A 17,602-nucleotide genomic window follows, 5' to 3' on the forward strand; every position below is an offset into this window, starting at 1 on the left:
CTTCGGGGTACTGAAGGCAATTTAATGGGTTGACCCCTCCCAAGTTTGGCTTTTTCATTCGCAAGAGTCAGGAATCGAACCCCTGACCACTTGTTTAAGAGATGAGAGCCCTTACCACTCACACTGGCCAACTTTGGTAGATATTATGATGTGAGTCATTGTAACACCCCCATTTATTTAGGAGCCTTTAGCAAGACATTCCCAATAAATAGGACTGTTACCATCTCGGTTGCCCGAGGTAAATGATACAAATTAAAACAAACCAAAGTACCTTAATAACTTTAACTGAAATAATGGTTTTATTACATTGCCAACCGATTAAATATAAAACTTAACATTACAATTTACTACGCAGCGGAAATAACATAAATAAAGTTGTATAAGTCAACTAAGTCATCTAGACAGCAACTATGGTCCAAGTCGAGCTCACATCCCAATATTCCCAAGTCAGCTAATCTTTAGTACCTGTCAAATCTGCTCCCCATTATGGTTCATCACAGGTGTTCACGAATACACGGTCAACCACGAGGTTGAGTAGGATAATCACACAACATTAAATATACAAACTAACAGATGTAAACACGTGGAATAAATACCACTACCAATTCCATCATAACCACACTAGTCGTCCCGGTCCGTGACCGAGGCTGCACCACACCGTCGTCCCGCCAACTCCTGACCCGGGGATAAGAACAAATGGCGTCCCAGTCCGAGACTGAGGATAATCTCATATCCCGCAATATAAACACAAATGTCGTCTCAGTCCAAGACTGAGGATAACCGATAAAATAGTATGCCAATACGAATAATTCAAGCCAATAATAAACAACCACAATAATCCAAAAATAATAATTTAAGCATCCATTCAATCCCACAAAAGAAAACGAGTTGAGTAGTTATCCTACCTTTTCGCAATTCCCCGCGCACAAGCCAATTAATAACGGTCTTCTACAAAATCGGGTCCTACAAATAATATATATATATTAATTAATTAATAAGTAAATGAACTATTTCACCACTTAACATAACTTAGCTTATTTAATTACTTAGTTATAATTTGGTTAACTATATTTATGAATTACCTCCACCTAATATATTCTTAGTTAATTAACAACTAATCATTAGCTAATGATTACAACATAAAACTAAACCATGCATTCCGTGAGTATGTACAACGAAGTACGAACCCCCTCTCAATCATTCACCACGCCCATCCCGTACAATGTCGCTGCTCACCCTCTTCCTTACCAAGCCCTTGACTCAATAATCCCAACACGCAACAAGGTATAAACTCGCAACCACAACAACCTTACCCGAATTAGCTAGAACTACGCGGCCCAATTAACCCGGCACCCAAGAAGATCGTACCTATAAGACATGCTCCCAACACTCATACACACCCGCAACACATGAACCAACCAGGGAAGTGACGGTCTCGGCGCAACAACCACGAAACGATACAAAACTACCATTATCGCCTTACCCATAACCAAACTAGCTCCCTGCACAAATTTCCTGCGACCTAAGCCTAATTTATATGAGGAACAGGGACTCGACGATACCGAAACAGAGTATGTTCTACTCTGCCCAGTCCCATTCGCACCACCAACGACTCAATTCGTTCGCTCTAAAACACTCTATCTACGTCCTAAATCGTGACCTCCAAAACCTTGATAACCACCACTGACTACCGACACTAACCCCCAATTTTACAGACGAATTACTATAATTGTCAAGAGGGAAACACACGTTTACCTTAGTTGCTAACGGGATGATGACGCTTGCGTTAATGGCGTCGTTCGGATGGCTGCCCTCGCGTTCTCACTGCTGCGCTTGTCTACTCAGCCGCAACCTCTCTATCGCTCTTTGTTCCCGATTCCGTTCTTGGTGTGTGTTTTTGAATACAGGGAAGGTATAGGGTATAGTATATATATATACATATAGGTTAGGTTAGGTTAGGTTTATTATAATAATATTATTATTATTATTATTTAAATCACATGAGTACACTCGGCCCAGTACATACGGCCCACATCCATTCCCGATTCATTATTTTATCATTTTATTCCGTCTCACTACATACTTACTAACTATAAATATTAATTATAAAATATTTAAATATTATTTATAAAACATATATATTTTATTAAATCACGGGTATTCTGATCTTTCCCCTTAAAATGAACTTCGTCCCGAAGTTCATCCCAAATGCTACAAAAGCCCTATGAAACCATCAACACATGTGAATCCCCTTTTTAACTCATTATCATTGCAACAGAATTAACTCATTTGATCATTATGAAACCATATCATACTTCTGAATATGTATCACAAAATAAACGTAAAATATGAAAATATATCACAAAATAAACTTAAATCATGAGGTGTCACATTCTACCTCCCTAAAATAAACTTCGTCCCGAAGTTTCGGAACTACTACTCTTTTATTAAACTACTAACAACTTAATACTTATATAAATGATAAGACTCTAATCCTCTCAACAAGAACTAGTTACCCTTCTCCCCATTCCTTGTCTGCGTACTAGTTGTTCCGGATGCCTTTCCACCATTACTCTGGTCACCTTTATTGTCTTGTCTATTGTCATAGCTTCTCTGGTTACTCCAACCTCCTGACTTTTGATTGCTCCCATAACCCGACATAGGAGTATAGTAACCTCCATCACGATTCCCATTGCCATAGCTTCCCCTTCCATTATTGGATTTTGCCGTCGATCTGCATTCCCTTGCCTTGTGTCCGTATTTGCCACAAGAGTAGCATGCCTGAAACATCGAGTTACCACTTCCACGAACAACTCCCACGCTCCCACCATACCCAAATCCACCATATGCCCTCTTACTTCTCTCATCACCCACAACTTCAGCCTTCCTTTTCTCCCCCTTTTCCTTCTTCCCTTCCTTCTCCTTCTTCTCCTCCTTTAACATATCTGCAATCCTCTCTGCATGCCCAGCTCTCTGGTAAACATCATCCATGGTACTTGGCTGACCAGCTGCAAGCCTCTTCTTAATAGTAGTTGTTAATCCTTTCTCAAACCTGAGAGCCAACATCTCATCACTAAAATTCAAATCAGCTACGTATTCTGACAATTCCATAAACCTGTTATAATAAGTCTCTACTGTCATCTCCTCAGCCATCTTGAAAGAGTCAAATTCAGCTCTCATCTTACTCCTAATATGTTCTGGTACAAATACAGCTCTCATAGTCTCCTTAAAACCCTTCCAAGTGATAAAAGGTTCATCACTCTCCCTCCAAGCTTCCCTTAAGACCTTCTTACTACGATTCCACCACAAACCCGCTTTTCCCCTCAAATAGTAAGCAGCTTGATCTACTTGCATCTCCGCAGGACATCCTAGCAACTCAAAAAGGTTATCAAACTCCATATGCCAATCCCCAAGTAAAGATGGTTCACCTAATCCGTCATATTTCGTCGGGTTATGCCTTGCAATATTAGCACTCATCTTTCTTTGGATCCCGAATCGACCCCTTAGCCTTCAATGCCGCAGCCAGAGCCTCATTCATAGCTATCAAATGGTCAATCTCCTCTTGGGACATGGTAGAGGGTGTAGGTGTAGATCTCTTTGGCGGCATGGTTCTATAAAAGGTAGAACAAGGCAACGTAAGTTTCTATCCGAGGTAAGATGGCTCAACATTTTAAACATTCTATACTTGCAAATATAAGGTGTGGTCAATTCTACCCATTAGGTCCCCCATATCCACTCATATCTATCAACACTAAATAATATTGTTTTTTTTTTTTTTTTTTTGGTGAAACTTGCGCTTTTGGAAATTAAGGTCAAGCTGTAACTTTCAAAATTCACCATTAATTAACCATTACATTCCACGTTGACTTTTCATATTTTCCAGAGAATATAAAGAAATTTTAAAGCATGAGAAAAAGAATCAAGTCCAAATATCGAATAATCCATTTATAAAGATTTTTACAATTCAGTGGGTCGAAACAAAAACTGATCAGCAAAAGTCAAAACTTTTAGGTCAAATTGTAAAAATCACTATTAATTGTCAAAAATTCACCTTACAACGTGGCTTATCAATTTGAAAACATATTTGAGTCCTTTAAATAGTGGAGTTGGAATTTGGTAAAAATATTAAGTACATATTAAATGAGAAATTTTACAAAATCGTTTGTCGAAAACTTCACTGTACAGGAACTTTCTGACCACTGTCCACTAAAGTATTTATTTCTCCAAAACCGTAAAACTTTTAGACATGAGACCAACGACACTGGAACGTTATCTCACTGGGATATCACTCATAAAAATTCCAAACTCAGAAAATAATCTGAGATCAAGTGGCAACTAAATCAAATAGGGTTAAAATCTGATAAATAAGGTCATGCTTCCCCATCCCATTTTACTAACTCCCAAATTCTTACTAACACCTTCCTATACTTGTAGTAACACAGCTTGGTCACAAAACATTCATATACCACTATGCATCTATTCTAAACTATTCCTATCACAAATTCAATCATCCAATAATATTGTAAATAACATGGTTTCGGAATTCACATAACCGCATATCGCTAGACATGATACTACTATAATCAAATAGTCAATATAAATTCAACAATCACTTTCATGCTCATGATCTTTACAATTTAACATCACATCATTATTTTATCCATCCCGTCCTCCTTAGAATCAAGGTTACGTCCCGTAACATTGGTCATCAACAATACACATCCAATCAATAAAAACAAAACACCTTCAAGTCAACAATGAATCCTAAGAGATACACAATATTTATTTTAATTTTTTCCCCACTCTTAGTTATCTCTCGAGGTAACCGGTTCAAAACTGGAAGGGCCGGGGTTCGGAGTGAGGGTACCTTCTCATCCTAAGCCTAAAGGGGCACCTAACAGTTTCTACCCGGGTTCATTTTATTAGACACATCCTATATTCATTATTAGGTTCATTGGTTAGGCCTGAGTATCGTTTTGCTCTGATACCACTTTGTAACACCCCCATTTATTTAGGAGCCTTTAGCAAGACATTCCCAATAAATAGGACTGTTACCATCTCGGTTGCCCGAGGTAAATGATACAAATTAAAACAAACCAAAGTACCTTAATAACTTTAACTGAAATAATGGTTTTATTACATTGCCAACCGATTAAATATAAAACTTAACATTACAATTTACTACGCAGCGGAAATAACATAAATAAAGTTGTATAAGTCAACTAAGTTGTCTAGACAGCAACTATGGTCCAAGTCGAGCTCACATCCCAATGTTCCCAAGTCAGCTAATCTTTAGTACCTGTCAAATCTGCTCCCCATTATGGTTCATCACAGGTGTTCACGAATACACGGTCAACCACGAGGTTGAGTAGGATAATCACACAACATTAAATATACAAACTAACAGATGTAAACATGTGGAATAAATACCACTACCAATTCCATCATAACCACACTAGTCGTCCCGGTCCGTGACCGAGGCTCCACCACACCGTCGTCCCGCCAACTCCTGGCTCGGGGATAAGCACAAATGGCGTCCCAGTCCGAGACTGAGGATAATCTCATATCCCGCAATATAAACACAAATGTCGTCTCAGTCCAAGACTGAGGATAACCGATAAAATAGTATGCCAATACGAATAATTCAAGCCAATAATAAACAACCACAATAATCCAAAAATAATAATTTAAGCATCCATTCAATCCCACAAAAGAAAACGAGTTGAGTAGTTATCCTACCTTTTCGCAATTCCCCGCGCACAAGCCAATTAATAACGGTCTTCTACAAAATCGGGTCCTACAAATAATATATATATATTAATTAATTAATAAGTAAATGAACTATTTCACCACTTAACATAACTTAGCTTATTTAATTACTTAGTTATAATTTGGTTAACTATATTTATGAATTACCTCCACCTAATATATTCTTAGTTAATTAACAACTAATCATTAGCTAATGATTACAACATAAAACTAAACCATGCATTCCGTGAGTATGTACAACGAAGTACGAACCCCCTCTCAATCATTCACCACGCCCATCCCGTACAATGTCGCTGCTCACCCTCTTCCTTACCAAGCCCTTGACTCAATAATCCCAACACGCAACAAGGTATAAACTCGCAACCACAACAACCTTACCCGAATTAGCTAGAACTACGCGGCCCAATTAACCCGGCACCCAAGAAGATCGTACCTATAAGACATGCTCCCAACACTCATACACACCCGCAACACATGAACCAACCAGGGAAGTGACGGTCTCGGCGCAACAACCACGAAACGATACAAAACTACCATTATCGCCTTACCCATAACCAAACTAGCTCCCTGCACAAATTTCCTGCGACCTAAGCCTAATTTATATGAGGAACAGGGACTCGACGATACCGAAACAGAGTATGTTCTACTCTGCCCAGTCCCATTCGCACCACCAACGACTCAATTCGTTCGCTCTAAAACACTCTATCTACGTCCTAAATCGTGACCTCCAAAACCTTGATAACCACCACTGACTACCGACACTAACCCCCAATTTTACAGACGAATTACTATAATTGTCAAGAGGGAAACACACGTTTACCTTAGTTGCTAACGGGATGATGACGCTTGCGTTAATGGCGTCGTTCGGATGGCTGCCCTCCCGTTCTCACTGCTGCGCTTGTCTACTCAGCCGCAACCTCTCTATCGCTCTTTGTTCCCGATTCCGTTCTTGGTGTGTGTTTTTGAATACAGGGAAGGTATAGGGTATAGTATATATATATATACATATAGGTTAGGTTAGGTTAGGTTTATTATAATAATATTATTATTATTATTATTTAAATCACATGAGTACACTCGGCCCAGTACATACGGCCCACATCCATTCCCGATTCATTATTTTATCATTTTATTCCGTCTCACTACATACTTACTAACTATAAATATTAATTATAAAATATTTAAATATTATTTAAAAAACATATATATTTTATTAAATCACGGGTATTACAGTCATGTGACTAACTTTGCCTACTTCTACTGCTCATAGTTTTTGCCTTATTAACAAACAATCTTTCATTAACACCCAAAAAAACAATCCTTCATAGAATACATCAGCTTCCAAGGTATGAGCTTAAATATCATTTCATAATATCTATTTTCCGATTCTTTTTTCTTAGGTTACTGAAGTACTCCGTACAAAATTCCTTACGAGGATATGATGTGTTCATTTTATATATACTTTTACCCCTTATTTTAGCTCGGTTCTGATTGCATATCATACTTTAATTAGTATATTTGTGAGCTAATCTTGTGTTCTAGGTGTGTTGCTTGTATTTTATCACATTTTGTAGAAATCTAAGCATTTAGAGGCTTTTTTTATCACATTAGCAAGCACTGAGTTCATTAAGCTAAGTGGAAGCAAGCATGATGACTATTAGACCCCAAAAAAAAGTAATGAAAGTCAAGCCCAAAAAGTAATCCAAAGACCAAATCAATTAACATTCTTAGGATACTCTTTGGGTGCTAAATATCACATTTAACCGAGTGATTAAGGAGGCTTAGTGACGTTGCATGGGATTCCTTGGAGCATTTAATCAAGAGACGAAGAAGTGTAGCCGGAAATCCACGTCCCCGATCGGGGATGGCAACCCCGATCGGGGTTGACCCCCTCTTGCAATTTTACGTTATGCCCCTATTTTATTCTAAATAGGGCCATACTCCGTCATTAGGGGATATCTTTTTCATACATCTTCATACACTATTTTCACTCTCTATTAGCCTTAAGCACAAAATTCTCTCATAGTTTTCATCTTTAGTTTTAATATTTTTAAGCATATGGTTCTAATTTATTCAAGCATTGGGTTCTCAATTGTTCTTCCTTGCAAGTTCATTTCCATTTCGGTAATTCTAATTCTAGTTTATTTAGTTTACGTTTTCATTATTAGTTATCATATAGTTTATCATTAGTACTTTACCTATATCACATAGTTTTCATCTTTAGTTTATGATTCACTATTTAGTTTATATTATTTCTATAATGATGTCTAGCATTTCTTACAACATAGTTTGTAGTTTACATTTAAACTGAGTAGCTAATTTTCCTTAGTCTAGGGACTAGGGAAGCCATGCAAAATCTAATATATGTAAAATGATAAATTAGGTAGATATAATATTGTCTAATTGTTTCTATCACATATTTGTATTGTCACGATTAATCTTTGTTTAAAGGCATTTTTCATTGATTAAGTTTTTAAATTCGTTCTATAAGTCGAGAGGCACGGAATCGGATTAGACTAAGCATGTGGAGTAGGATGACCTAGTCATAAACAAGAGTTTCTATAGGATCCGGTCTATGGTTGACACTAATATCGTGAGGTGGGTGTCTTTAAGCCTAAACAATTGACAATGTTATTATTACCGAATTTAGCATGAATATATATTTACAATTTCATGTATGACCCGACTCCCCTAGACTTCTTTAATCATATTGACATGGCTGTCGCAACCCTATCAAAAATAAAACTAACCGGTCTCTATAAAATATAGTAGAGGCAGTCGGGTATCGAATTCACAGGGAGATGGAATAGTGTATGATAAACTAAGTCCGTCTAAGTAACCATTTCTTGGGGAGTTGTTTGTTTGATTCTAAAACTACGGAGATAAAGAGAAAGAAGCAATAAAGAACAAGCAGCAAACAATAACGAAATTACCAGAAAGAGAAACAGCTAGGACAGTCGGTTCACCATGGTTTTCTAGAGATCAAGTCTAAGGTCAAAGGTCAGCTTGAACTCGGTCTGCAGGGTAGTGAAAAGGTCCTTCCGGTCCACTATTCGCCCTAAAACATTGATAACTTAGCTTCCGACCTCATTAGAATGCCCTATTGTTCACTGTAGACCTCAACCCTTCCAATCTTCCAATCTAGGTCAAGGTGTATCAAATAAACTAGCTAAATACGTCGACTCAAACAACTAATTGCTATTAAATGCAGTGATTAACAACACAAACCTAATTCTAGCCAAGCCTAATCACCTAATCATATCTTCCTAATTACCATGGGTCCCCTTATGTCCTAGCATAAGAGGATTAGCTATGCATAATAAAAATTGAGGAAATAATAATAACAACCAAAACAAGTAAATTAAACATGATGATAAATTGCTATGCAAATTAAGAGAGAGCAATGTAGAAAAGATGAGTAGAACAAGAATAATGATTGCAATAATAAATAATCCACAAATTAAAGATCGAAGGTACCAAATACAAAGGAGTTCCAAAATAGAGATTTTAGGTCTAAAGAACAAAGTGCCTAGAAAAGAGATGATATCATGCCGTCGTTCTATCTCCCCTTATTTATTCTAAAATACAAATTAAAATATCCGAAGGGCAAATATAAAAGATTGCGTAAAAGACAAAACCTCTCGATCGAGTAGAATCAAACTACCCGATCGAGAATAATAAGGTCCAAACATCTCGATCGAGAACAATAAGTACTCGATCGAGGAACGCAATAAACACCCATCTCGATCGAGTATAGCAAATACTCGATCGAGGTCTTCCAGCATACACAAGTGCTCGATAGAACAGTTTTAGCAACCAACTTAGTCGATCGAGGTAGATAGCAATGAACCAGCGTAGGTGAACTCAAAACACCTTCCGAAGCTACTTCACGCATCCTTAGGTGACCAATTCCGGGCTCCAATTCTTCTTAATCCAAAATGAATGCAAACGGGACGGGTTCAGGCTTGATTTAGCTCATCTCCAGTTCATTCCTGCAATTAATACAAGACAAACCAAAGTAGACTATACGGGGGCATTTGTAGCTAGATACTACATAAATAACATAGAAATACGTGTAAATATAGGGTAAAAACCATATATAAAATGCACGCATCAAATCCCTCCAAACCAAACCTTTGCTTGTCCCCAAGCAAACTATAAATGCAACTAAAAACAACTAGCAGAACATGACCAACTTACCAGCTACAAATTGTCCACCCAAACCAATTTAATGCAACATGTTAACAAAGTGGCAACGGGTCAAATACAAACGAGTTAAATTAATGTTTTGAAACTGCTGAACCGTCGACCTTGCAAGACTCACATATGTCGAACTCTCACGGGTCGCTCATCATATAAATCAAGCACAAGGTGAGTATAATTTTGTGAGATTGAAAGAAATAAAGACGCTCACCTAACTCGACCTATAAGAACATGCATGCAACTAACATGAAACCGATTTCTACCGATCATACATATGTATTCCAACCAATCAGGACCAAGAAACATGCCGAGGACTTACATATTATGTGAGGTGAGGTAATTGGGTAAGAAGGGACAAAAGAAATTTGGATAAGTGGAGGTAAAGCCAAGCTAGTACAACCGTAACCAAATAATAAACTCGTTCCGCTTCACTACTCAATACAAAACGTAAAACCGTGCCATTTTGGCAAAACATCACTCACACCATAAAAAGACTCCTCATGAAAAATAATGATAAGCATGGGAGTCATAATCAGCAGCTTTTTTCACATGATTCTTTTTTTTTTCTATCTTTTTGCCTTTTTTCATCATTTTTTCATATTTTTTTTTCAAACTTTTCCATTTCATTTTTCTTTTTCTCATTATCTTCATATTCTTAATTCAAGACGGAATACCAAATTGATAATCACAACATACCCAAAATAGCAGCTAAACTAGCTTGACTAGGGTAGGCTAAATTTAGGATCGTAGTTAAATAATGGGTCAAAACAAGTCAATTTGGCTATGTGAGGCTCATTGGTAGAAATGAAAGAAGGGATCGTAAGTTACCTCTCCACATGTGACACCGCCACAAACCCGAATGCATACAGGTACTAAGAAAACAATGTCATGCCCGTGCAATTTGATGTTACATGTCTTATAAGGAGTACTACTCACATCCTAAATGAAACCGGTCATGAATGTCACCAGTTTATCAAGCTCTAAATCTTAGAATGTATATGTAGTTTGCCAATATTAGAGTCAAGTCTATTCGTTCAGCTAAGTTTAAACACAAACTCGTAGATTATGCAAATAACCATGCCAAAAAAAATGTTAAAAATGTGCAAGGCAAAGGTAAAAGACTCAATGTAGCATAAAAGTCATAACGTTCCATTTCGAAAAATTTTCAATTTTTATAAGATTTTTGCATTTTTTTTGAAATTAAAATAAACAATACATGCAAAAATAAACGTGCAAACTAAAATGCAACAAAAATAGAATGCAGACACAGAAATGGATGCATATCACCTCCCCAAACCAAACCGTACAATGCCCTCATTGTACTCAAAAATAGGGAAAGGAAATGCAAACTAAGCAGAAGAATGTAGCCTAAAAAAACTTACAAGATAGCGTGAAATAGGGACCTCCCCAAACTAGCCAGCAATATGGGAGGTCACAAACAGCCCCGTCACATCGCAGCATGCGAGTCAAGGTAAATGAACTCGATCGAAGGAGTAAAGCACTCGATCGAGTGAAAATGAGTCATCGGAAGTGCTCGATCGAGTAACCAGAGTGCTCGATCAAGAGATCATCAAATCAGGGTGCTCGATCGATAGCAGTAGTACTCGATCGAGGGAGGAAAGTACTCAATCAAGGAGAAATAATACTAGATCGAGCTCTTTAAACCTGAATTTCTAGGCGTCAATTGAAGCACATGCAAAGACGCGATAAACAACCTTCAGAACTAACAAAACCAGTTCAAATGTTCCAGTTTATCGTCCGTAAAATAATCAACTAAATCACACAAAATTAACTGAGAGGTTTTAAGCAAAGTACAACAAGTTACAAGCCGGGTTGCCTCTTGGATAGCGCAGGTTTAAGAGGTCTCGCACGACTTTTTTGTCTTCAATTTTCTTGCTCATCAAAATGGTCGAAGTAGAACACTTCGACATTGCCAACATAGTCATCTGCTCCATAGTAATACTTCACATGGTGGCCATTAACTTTAAATCTCCTGCCCTCGGGATGCTCTAACTCAACGGAGCCAAACTTGGTGACAGCAGTCACTGTATAGAGGCCACTCCAGGTTACCAGGAAACAAGCGCAGTCGGGCATTAAACAGCAGCACCTTCTGCCCGACTTGAAATTCTCACGGTATGATTCTTTTGTCGTGCCACCTCTTCGTTTTCTCCTTGTAGATGCACGCACTGTCGTAGGTATTTAGCCTAAACTCTTCTAGTTCATCTAGCTGCAATAAACGATCCTCACCACACAACTTAGAATCATAATTCAATTCACGAATAGCCCACCAAGCCTTACATTCTAGTTCAACAGGTAAAAGACAAGACCTCCCATAAACCAACCGATAAGGTGATGCACCAATCGGTGTTTTAAAGGCAGTCCGATATGACCATAATGTGTCATCTAATTTAAGACTCCAATCCTTCTGTGATTTAGCAACAACTTTAGCCAAAATCTCTTTTAGTTCCCTATTAGATACCTCAACCTGCCCACTAGTTTGGGGATGGTACCCCAAACCTCTACGATGTTGGACACCGACTTTAGACAGTATAGCCGTGAGTTTCTTTTCTTTAAAGTGCATACCCCCATCACTAATGACGACCCTAGGGACACCAAATCGGGGGAAAATAATATTTTTAAACAATTTAATCGCGGTCTTGGCATCACAGTTAGGTGAAGCAAGAGCCCCTACCCATTTAGACACGTAGTCTACATTTACCAAAATATAACTGTTACCTTTACTAGATGGAAAGGGTCCTTGGAAATCGATGCCCCAGACATCGAAAACCTCGACCTCTAGAATGCCATTTTGAGGCATCTCATGTCTCTTAGATATATTTCCCAAATGCTCGCAAGCATCACAAGCTGAAATAAACAATTTAGCATCTGTAAACAAAGTAGGTCAGAAGAAACCAGACAGAAGTACCTTAGCCACGGTTCATGACGGACCGTGGTGACCGCTATAAGAGGAGGAATGACATCCCTCTAAGATCGCTTTGGTCTCCCACTGTGGAATACACCATCTGTAAAGACCATCAGCACACTCCTTAAATAAGTAGGGGTCATCCCAGAAATAACGCTTCACATCATGCAAGAATCGCTTCTTCTGCTGATATGATAGATCAGGTGGTAGCGCACAACCTACAACGTAGTTAGCATAATCTGCATACCACGGATCAACACCTGTGTTAGTAGCAACCGCAAATAAAGAATCATAAGGAAAAGAATAATTAATAGGTAAAGGATCATCTCCCTCCCGCAGCGACAACCGCGACAGGTGAGTAGCTATTACATTCTCTGCGCCCGTCTTGTCTTTGATTTGCAGGTCAAATTCCTGGAGGAGGAGTATCCACCTCAACAATCGTGGTTTGACTTTCTTTCGAGCAATAAGGTGTCTCAGCACTGCATGGTCCGTAAAAACAGTAACTTGCGAACCTATCAAATAAGAACGAAATTTCTCCAGCGCATAAACAATAGCTAATAACTCCTTCTTAGTAGCAGTATAATTCACTTGAGCCTCATGCAGAGTTTGGCAGGCATAGTAAATTGCACCCAAAGCTTTGGCTTTCCGCTGGCCTAACACCGCTCCTAGTGTATAATCACTAGCATCACACATAATCTCAAATGGAAGCTCCCAGTCGGGAGGTTGGATAATCGGTGCTGAAATCAGGGCCTGTTCAACTTGTTTAAAGCATAAAAACACTCATCAGTAAATACAAATGGGGCATCTTTTAACAACATCTGTTTAAGTGGTTTAACAATTTTAGAAAATTCCTTGATGAACCGGCGATAAAAGCCGGCGTGTCCAAGGAAACTCCTCACTGCTTTAACAGGAGGAGGTAATTGCTTAATCACTTGCACTTTTGCTTTATCCACCTCGATGCCCCTATCAGAAACTAAGGGTCCCAAGACAACTTCTTCGTTGACCATAAAGTGACACTTCTCTCAGTTAAGCACAAGATTAACCTTAATGCAGCGCTGCAACAATTTATCAAGGTTAGATAATAAGTTATCAAAATCACACTCATAGACGCTGAAATCGTCCATAAATACCTCCATAATAGACTCTATATACTCAGAAAATATCCCCATCATGCACCTTTGAAAGGTGACTGGGGCATTGCACAAACCAAAAGGCATTCAACGATAAGCAAAAACACCTTGAGGACAAGTAAAAGTAGTCTTTTCCTGATCATCCGGATGAATGAGGATCTGAAAGAATGATGCGTGCATTTTATATAGGCATTTCGTACTTCATTTGCACGCATTCCTATGTATATTTAGTAGTGTTTAGCTACAAATGTCCCCCAAATAGTCTACTTTGGTTTGTCTCGCATTATTTGAAGGTATGAAATGGAGAGGAGCATAATCAAGCTTAGAACATGTCCCTATGCATGCATTTAGGAGATGAGTTGAGTCGGAGCTTGGTAACTACTAATTGTGATGCGCGTAGAGGCAAGGTAGCTAGGCGAGCAAAGAAAAAGCTTCAAATTCTAATTGGAGATGAAATCTTATCCTCTTAGATTTCCAACGCCACCAAAAACGTCTGATTTTCCCAAGTAACGAAGAAATGACGGCCGTTTGAAGTTCAGTGCGCGAAGCAGGAATTACCCGCTGGAAATGACTCGATCGAGTACTTAATGTCCTCGATCGAGAGGTGTCTTTTTTATAGTGCTCGATCGAGTACTTAATGTCCTCGATCGAGAGGTTTTTTTTAGGAGTTACTCGATCGAGGAGTTGTAATGTCCTCGATCGAACACTATTCATTCTAATATCTTACTATCGTATCTTAGGTGAATAAGTATCTCTCCTATAAATAGGAGATACTCAATTAGGTTTATGGATCTTTTTTCATTCGACATCTATCTCAGCTTTGAATATTGTTCAACGTTACTCTTTCATTTTCCGGATCTCATTCTTTGTAATTTCCTTCCTCTCTTTGATGTTATTTCTCTTTTGCTCATCTCGTTACCATGTTTGTTCTTACTTTATCTTTTGTTATTGGTTTATTATTTATCATGCGTAGCTAGATCCCTTGTGCTAGGGTATAGGGGAGCCATGGTGATTAGGGAGATTGAGATTAGATGATTAGGTTTGGCTGAATTTGGTTTGTGTTGTTAATCACTGCAATTAACTGTAATTAGCTGCTTGAGTCGACGCATTTAGCTAGTTAATTTCGTTATGCCCTGACCTAGATAGAAAGATTAGAAGGGGTAAGACCTGCAGTGAAGATTAGGGCATTCTAATGAGGGTGAAAGCTAAGTTAGTAATGTTTTAGGGAGAATAGCGGACCAAGAGAACCTTTTCACTACCCTGCAGACTGAATTTATGCCAGCCTTTGACCCTAGTTTTGGATTCCTAGAAAACCATGGTGAACGGATAACCATAACACTTTCCTCTCTCATCTGATCGCATCTTATTTTCATTGCTCTTTTAGTTTAGCTTATCAAACGACTCAAACCCCCCAATTGTGACCATAGACAGACTGAATAACGAGTAGATAGTGACTACCTCCCTGTGGATATGATACCTGACTTGCCTCTACTGCATTAGTTAGAGTTTGTTGGTTTTATTTTTGATAGGGTTGCCCATTAAAAACCCCCAAATTCTAGGGTTTACTCTAAAAACGAATTATCCAAATTAAAGGGAAAAAGTTAGTATAAGACTTACCAAGTGACAAGGAACAAGAATATGTGAATGAATCTTCCAAAATCTTCACCCTTAGTTGTAGATCTAGGATTTAGAGAAGGAGGGATTGTAGAGAGAGATGGGAGGGGTTTAGAGAGAAGGAGTTAGAGTTTAGAAATGGGAAAAATCAGAAAATAGGGTATATATATCAAAGCCCATCAAAGCAAGCCCACGCGAAACTCAGCGGTTCCCGTGACACTCGGTCCAGTGATATGTTCACGTCACTCGGTCGAGTGACACCGCACTCGGTCGAGTGAACCACTCACTCGGCCGAGTGACAGCCGACAGAACAAATCTCAACACTACACAGGTCTACTCGGTCGAGTAGACTAACACATACGGTCGAGTGACTTCCACTCGGCCGAGTGTCGCACTGAGTGACTATAGAAATTCGGGTTATTACAAAAGCAGAGATTAATAAAAAAAATAATAACAATGCATACTTATAATAACAAAAAATCTCTAGAGAGGAGGGTTTATTACTTCTTTAAAGAGGAGAATCTGGGTTGATCTGGCGGCGGCAATGACGATGATAACGATGATTGCGACGACGATGAGGTAGGCTGGTGGTTGAGGGGAAGCTCAGTATTTGAGGATATTATGTGGGGGAGGGGAAGCTCAGTATATATGTGTCATACAACACTTGCAAGACCTTGTTTATTGGAAAGTAATAATCACGATATAAGAAAAACCGTTATATTTTGTTTCCAAATGGACTACGGTTTTATTTGAAACCGTAATTGATTAGTATTATCTACAACGGGTTAGAAATAACCGTTGTCTTAAAGATTTTTATTTTGTTTGATTTTTACGCCAAGAAATAAAGCATCATTTTTACATACATAACAATGGCCTGAACCGTTATAATTGTATACGTCCTGAACAACGGTTTAGGTATAACTGTTTTATTTTATATTTCATTATGTTTGATTTTACCGTCAAGAAATAAAAAATCATTTGGTATATGCCAGCGAATTACAATATGTTTCTAAGAAAATCTTGCTTATTTCCATTAATTTAAAGGATTACAAGTTTACACATAAAGAGTACAAACTACCACCATACATAATAAACTAGGTAAATAACAATTAGAAGAAGAAATTTGACAATTAACTTAAGCCATGCCTCATTATTTTTGAGTTCTACGATATCCATGGTTAACTTCTTGCATTCTTCTTTTGCCTTCAATATTTCACTGTCATTTCCCCGATTCGATTCTTCAAGTTGATGTAGTATACTTCTCACTTGAGTAATCTTGATAACCATGCTCTTTTTCTCATTCATTAACCTGTTTATAACCTTAATCTGCCACTCAGTCATTGGTTCATCAACCCATTTGAAGTAATTACATCCACGCATTTTAGTCGCGTGATTATAGAATTTGCAAGTAAGAAACTTTCTTCCCGGATTTTGCAAAGTCCAAAAAGTTCGCAATGCTGTCGGAACTGAACAATTACATGACCCTGTTGAAATATATGTTATTCAACAATTGCATAATCTAACTGTAGACACCTCGTTTCTGCACCTCCCGCAAACCACCCGGTGATGATTGGGCCGCATGTTTGCTACGCAGAACGATTTGTGACAGTTCGTAAGTTTATCGTCAAGTGATTGCTCAAATATTAATGTCGACCTCATAGTTGTCATCTGCGTACCGATACGGTCGTTTTGGCAGTAATTAGAGTACATTCGGAGTCCGGGTCAAAGACCGTCTTCATTTCCTAAAACCGTCAAATCCCAAGTCCAAAGCAATGTCCTTGTCTACCTAAGGTTAGGATGTCATAAAATGTTGAGATTATATCTCATTTTGAGTCCTATGTCACTTCATTAGGCTAAACTAAAAGTTTACATTATAAAATGTGCATTTCATTTAGCTAAAACGACAACCCGACCTTTAGGCCCATTTTACGAGGTTATAACGTCTTTTTTTGGTCAGGCCTAT

At 38.3% G+C, this 17,602-nt stretch overlaps 2 long non-coding RNA genes across 3 annotated transcripts; both read right to left on the bottom strand.

Annotated features, from left to right (window-relative positions):
• Positions 1–291: 291 nt before the first annotated feature.
• On the bottom strand, positions 292–1,904 carry LOC141615235 (uncharacterized). The gene is made up of 3 exons (XR_012529734.1): positions 1,756–1,904; positions 906–963; positions 292–474 (listed from the first exon to the last, which is right to left on the bottom strand). It is a non-coding gene; the product is annotated as an uncharacterized LOC141615235 (long non-coding RNA).
• Positions 1,905–3,512: 1,608 nt separating this feature from the next.
• On the bottom strand, positions 3,513–6,732 carry LOC141615237 (uncharacterized). 2 transcript variants are annotated; one of them, XR_012529735.1, is made up of 3 exons: positions 6,590–6,732; positions 5,740–5,797; positions 3,513–3,611 (listed from the first exon to the last, which is right to left on the bottom strand). It is a non-coding gene; the product is annotated as an uncharacterized LOC141615237 (long non-coding RNA). The 2 variants fall into 2 exon arrangements; XR_012529736.1 differs by lacking the exon at positions 3,513–3,611 and adding an exon at positions 5,087–5,308.
• Between the last annotated feature and the right edge of the window lie 10,870 nt (positions 6,733–17,602).

Source organism: Silene latifolia, chromosome 11, assembly GCF_048544455.1.
Source record: "Silene latifolia isolate original U9 population chromosome 11, ASM4854445v1, whole genome shotgun sequence".
Classification (NCBI taxonomy): Eukaryota; Viridiplantae; Streptophyta; class Magnoliopsida; order Caryophyllales; family Caryophyllaceae; genus Silene; species Silene latifolia.